This window comes from Typopeltis vanoorti, chromosome 24 (assembly GCF_054136105.1).
Source record: "Typopeltis vanoorti isolate ZY-2024b chromosome 24, IOZ_Tvanoo_1.0, whole genome shotgun sequence".
NCBI lineage: Eukaryota > Metazoa > Arthropoda > Arachnida > Uropygi > Thelyphonidae > Typopeltis > Typopeltis vanoorti.
Window position 1 is genome coordinate 67,911,391 of NC_143572.1, and position 6,148 is coordinate 67,917,538.

The 6,148-nt window shown below is 38.8% G+C and overlaps 1 non-coding gene across 1 annotated transcript; it reads left to right on the forward strand.

The window, feature by feature from the left end:
* Positions 1–4,285: 4,285 nt before the first annotated feature.
* Positions 4,286–4,583, forward strand: LOC150093375 (signal recognition particle RNA). Its single transcript, XR_016550471.1, has one exon.
* Positions 4,584–6,148: the final 1,565 nt, after the last annotated feature.

The following is a 6,148-nucleotide window of genomic DNA, read 5'->3' on the forward strand; positions in this document are numbered from 1 at the left end:
TTTGTGGAACAATTGGAGTATTTAAATCAACAGGTTTCTGTTATCTATATTGACACAGAATCTATTGTTCTGTCAATGTATAGTAGAATTCGTTAGTCACAAACGCGAATTCTGAAAACTGTGTGGATCAGTTCCTAGACGAGTTGTGTTCTGTCAAGAATATCATGAAACGTGGACAAGGTAATAGGATCCTTCGGACTGTCCAACCAAAATACGAAAATGTCCATTTGATTGCACACAATTATCGTGGTTTTGATGGATATTTTAGTTTAGAATATCTTTTTTCTAAATATTTCCACCCCCTGTGTAGTTTTTGATGGTTCGAAGTACCTTCCTACCTATTATTACCCAATAAACATCATATTTCTTGACAGTCTTTCATAGATTAGTGTAGGTCTGAGGAAACACCCTGGCATGTTCAATCTCAAAGAAGTTCGTAAGGATTTCTTTCCTCTTATGTGTCACTCATTCGATTCTCTGGATTATCAGGGAGTCATCCCCGAAAAATAATATTTTCAGCAGGAATTTTTGAACAAAGAAACTCGTACAGAGTTTTAGACTTGGTACGAAAATCGGCTAGACTGAAACCAGAACTATTGGCTTATATGAAAGACGACATGTGTTTTGCAAAACAGTTGCAATGTTTTCTGCACTCTCTTCCTACAGCTCACTCAGATTGATCCCTTTCTCCATGCCATTACAATTGCAGGAGTATGTTTGAGAGTATTTCTCCAGAAATATTTAAAACCCTAACACTTTGGACATACTTCCTGCTCAGGGTTACAGGGGGGAAAACATGCAAAGTCGAAAAGCTTTGGTGGGCTCAAATGGCAAGAACAACAGAACAACATAACCATACATTATGCATGTTTTGTGGGGGGAGGAATTCAACACAGGACAATATTTTGTCGATGGGCAATATGGCATCTTTTTATATGAATACTACGGTTGCTTCTACCACGGATATCAGGAAAGTTATAGACCAAATCCTTACCGACCACCAAACATGTATACCTTTTTTTTAGCAAACAAAGGATTGCAAAAACTATTTCCTTAGCTGAGATCGCATCATATTCGAGGCTAAGGATTGCAAAAACTATTTCCTTAGCCTCGAATATGATGCGATCTCAACTTTGGAATGCCAATTTAAAACAGAAATTTCTGAAAACACAGCCATGAAAAACTTTATCGCTGATCTTAAAATTCCAGATCACATTTTACCTCATATTGCTCTACATGGTGGCAGAACCGATTGCTACAAAATGTATCTTTTTTTACTGATAACATACACTTAAATTCTGCATAAAGAACCACTGTGATGTTTTCAGGTAGAGATTGAGTGAATTTAACTTCGAGTCAAACACTTCTTCTTCTTACCAGGCTGCCATGGGGGACAATGACATTTTGATCTGGTGGTAAGTCACATCCATAGAGAACGTTTTCCTTTACGTATTCCTCATAAGAAATGTCATTACCACATTCTCTGTTCCATTTGCCTAGCGATGTGAACAGTGACATATAACATCTGCTGTAATGCCTTTCTTTGAAGTTTGGAGTCGAAGGTTGAGAGGGATATTGAATACCGTCAGTTGTCACCATAAGAAAATTCAGATTGATATGATGAAAATTAAATGGGTTTCTGTTGAAAGTGCCATTACATCCATCACTAGCTACTAGTCCAATAATTAATCTAGATGGTATTTCACCATGCAGGTTGTCTCGTGTGCAATCTGACATACCCTTGGGAATCGAAAATTACGACACTTGCACTCGATTGATGTTATATACCATGTTTGACTTGTCTAACACAGACAGATGAGCCAGTTGAATCTTTGGGTTTATTTTGACTTTGCGGATAAAATGTGTAGCATCTTCATTTTGCCCTATAGCCTTAGCATCAATATTTGCACTGAGCAAACAAAATTCGAGAGAACAGCAAACCAAACAAACATGGACAGAAACGTTGTTGATAAAGTACTGGTCTTGATACATGAGTGTTAGTGCTTTGTGTAAAAGTTTCTTTTAAATTTACTAAGAACCATAGCTTGGTTTTCCAGTTTCTCATCACAGACAACACCAAGTGCATGTGACTGCTTTTCTGTGGATGAAATGAATCCGAAGGACAAATATTCTTCATTGCACTGGCACAAGACAGTTTCAGAACTGGATGTGTTACAACCAGAACTAGTGCCAGCTGCACTTGATCGTTATCATCATCAAAATGCATAAAAATAATAATAATAAATGCATTAGCTCAACCTTACATGGAAGATAGCGATTCATACAAGTACTGAACGTGCATTAAAACTGATAGTTTGAGAAGGGTGAAGATAAGTTGGCTAACATACATTACGATGCTATTTTTGGGATAGAAAATAATAGCCATGGGCGTCCTTGCATTTACAGTATAGTCACTTTTTTTTATTAAATTGTTATCAATAGCTTTATTGATAACAGTACATTCCATTCCTCCTTTTCTTTTGACACACACTGTACTGCTCAAGTATTTGAATCCTTTGAACTCAGATCTTGTAGCTATATTCCAGTGGGGTAAGGACAACCCTTTAAATTTCAAACTACAGAAACTCGGTTCTGTCTGATCTCTCACAAGAAAAAGCTCGGGTCCCCCTCTTACTTTCTGTAATACTGAGACATCCTAGCACGTTCATATTTTCTTCTTAGACTCACCAGCACCTCTGCTTTTCTCTGGCACATCCGCATTTAAACTATAGCTTCTGCAACTGCCAAAAAGCGTGATTTGCTTTTTCTCACGAGATACTTCTTCACAACTTTACACCTGTTAACTCTATTCAAAGCCCAAATCTGGACTTTGAATAGAGTTAACAGGTGTTAACTCTATTCAAATAGAGTTAAAGAATATTATTCCGGCCAAGGAATATTATTCCCATATTTGTGGTGTTTCACCAAAACCCTCTCTAAGATTGCTCGATTCTATCAAGAATAGGCAATCTAGCTAATCAATTAGAGCCAGAAAGCTAACATTGAAAGAGACGTTCAGTTTCTGATTTGTGTCTTTGTAATGGGAGCAATTTCGTTATAGATTTGTGTACACATATGTGATTTCGCTCTAATTCTCTCATTTCCCCTCTAATAATAATAATAATAATAATAATAATAATAATAATAATAATAATAATAATAAACTATAAAATCAAAATAGTTGTTCAAAGATAGAAGATTGGTATTCACATCAAAAAGACTACAGATTTCTAATAAATCTTTGCTTTTATACATCGTATGTTTTCAGATAATTTCCTTCAGAGTTTAAATTGTTTGAATATACATGAAAATAAAAAAAGGAGAAAATATGAGGCATAACATCTTAATGGGAGATGAATTTCAGCCCCCGGTGTGATAAAATCAAACTACATAGTTGAGGCCGGAAGTGCGTTAGAAATATTTTCGTACACTCGAATTTCTGCATTATCTAAACCTGTCCCGCTAACACATTACTGTATATTTTAAATGGTGTTACAACCTTTTCATGGTAGGATCAATATAAAAAAAATCCAAACAGTATTCCGAACGTTTAAATATTTGATTTTATTAGGAGTCTTCAGATATTCCATTGTTACATTATAGAATATTAATCTTCTTTTCCTTATTCATCCCCCCACACACACACACGTTCCTTTTTTCAAGGTGAGCATGGCATGCATGTATTAAAACAGGTATTTGATATCCCTCACATTAAATAATCCTCTACATGCAAACATGCCTCCATTCCACTATTCTACATACTCTTTTTCCTCTCCCAAGATACCGATTGTTTATGTCTTCTAAGCTTTTATGGTAATCACGTTTTATTAATTTTTTCCACTCTATAGTCTTGAAATATTATTGTGATTAGTTGATTCGGAGTTTGTAATTAACATTGTGAAATCTGGAAACAAAGTTTTTAAAAATTTCTCTGACACTAGCATTTGCGATTAGAAAGTACTTGCGATTTTAAGAGAAAATATTATGAAAAACCTCAACATGAAGTCACCAAATTCAGACTACCTATCACATAATGTGGTTTAAATACCAAATAAAAATTATACTGGTTCCCACTAGACGGCGCCACGGACAAATTTCTCAAAATGGATGTGATTATTTTTCTCAGCAGATGATAACAGAACCTGACAAATGCATTCTAATTAATGTTATTCTAATTAAATAAAAATATCTAAATGGTAAATAATTTTAATGCATTTAAAAGAAATTTTCTTTTTGCATTAAAGTAGTTACAAAGCTCGAAAGGGGAAATAGAATAATTCATAACGCCGGGAGTTGTTTCTGATAATTGTCTCCTGTAATCCGGCTGATCGGAGTGTTGAACTGGAGGATGGTTTGAGGACTGGAGTTCTGTTTCGCAACGTTTCTGTGTCGATCGGATGTCCGCACTAAGCACGGCTTCAACATGGTAACTTGGAGTGAGCTCAGAGTTACCAGGTTGACTGACGAGAAGCCAACCAGCCCAGGGCGGAAACACAGTAGGCAAAAGCTTTCGAGTTGCAATAGTGGGATCGCATCTGTGAATAGGTATCGAGTGACAGCAAGCTCGAGAAAACCTGCACATTTAAATATACATTCCACAAAGACATGTTTTTATTAGCTTATATTGTAATATTACATACATACATACATACATCTTCAAGGCCCACTCTTCCTAATTGGGTTGTGGGGGCAACAGCTGCAAGAGGAACTTCCAATGGTCACGATCCTCTGCCACCAAGCTCAGGTGTTTTGGTGGGATTCCCAAACGTGTCCACCCAAGTTTCTGGATATAATCTATCCAGCGAGTCCTTGGCCTTCCACGCGGCTTCCCACCCTCTGCCTTGGCAAAGAGGGCCTGCTGAGGGAGCCTCTCTTGTGGCATTCTGATCGGGTGCCCGTACCAGCGTACCTGTGATCTCTCAACTCGGAGAAGCAGCGGTTGAGTATTGAGGGTTTCCCGAATTGCAGAGCTTCTGACTCTGTCGAGTTTTGTGAGCCCCGTAACCCCACGAAGGAACCTCATTTCAGCCGCTTGGATTCGTGTCCACATTCTTTGGGTCATTACCCAACTCTCATGACCATAGGTGATGATGGGGACATAGACTGTATTGAAGACAGCCAGCTTTGCCTTCTGTCTTAACTCCTGCTTCAATACTACTGAACGGCCAAGCTCCCGGAATATTGAGCTTGCTAAGCCAATTCGAGTATGTAGCTCTACGTCCCATTTTCTATCATTCGTGAATATGGACCCAATGTATTTAAACTTCTCCACCTGTCTCATTGGGACTCCACTTACATTTAGAGTGCACTGGGATGGTTGTCTTGAGACCACAAATGTTTCAGTGGTCTCAAGACAACTATCAGTTTGGCCACATTTTGATCTTCATTCCGGCGTCTGCACAAACAGCAACGAACCTATCCAGGGTCCGCTGGAGGTCATCTGTGGAAGAGCTAAGCAGAACTAGGTCATCTGCAAAAAAGCAGACGTCCAATGTCATATTTTCCAATTCTGACACACTCACTGCCTCGGCTGTGCCTATCAATCCAGTCCATAAATATTATGAAAAGAAGGGGTGACAGAACACACCCTTGGCGGAGGCCAACGGCGACTGTGAAAGGTTCAGACTTTGTGCTGTTTACCCTGACACAAAACTCTGGGCATTCATACAGGGACTTGATGGCAGCTAATAGTTGACCATCCACTCCATACTCCTGTACTACTTGCCAAAGCTTATCCCGAGGAACCCGGTCATATGCCTTCTCCAAGTCCACAAAACATGTGTAGACATTCTTGGCATATTCCCAAGATTTCTCAAAGACTTGCCTTAAAGTGAAGATTTGGTCAGTTGTGCTTCTACCAGGACGAAAGCCACATTGTTCTTCTTGGAACTTTGACTCAACTATGCTCCTGCACGGTCTTTCCAAGCACTTAGCATACACTTCCCCAGGAAGGCTGAGCAGAGAGGTGCCACGATAGTTACTGCAATCCATCTGGTCTCCCTTCTTAAAGACTGGTATTATTATGCCTGTCTGCTATTGCTTTGGTGCTCGCCCAGATATCCAAGCAGCCTGACACACTCGAGCCAGCCAGAGAACACCGTCTCGATTTAAGGCTTTTAGCATTTCGGGCCTTTTTTCATCATCGCCA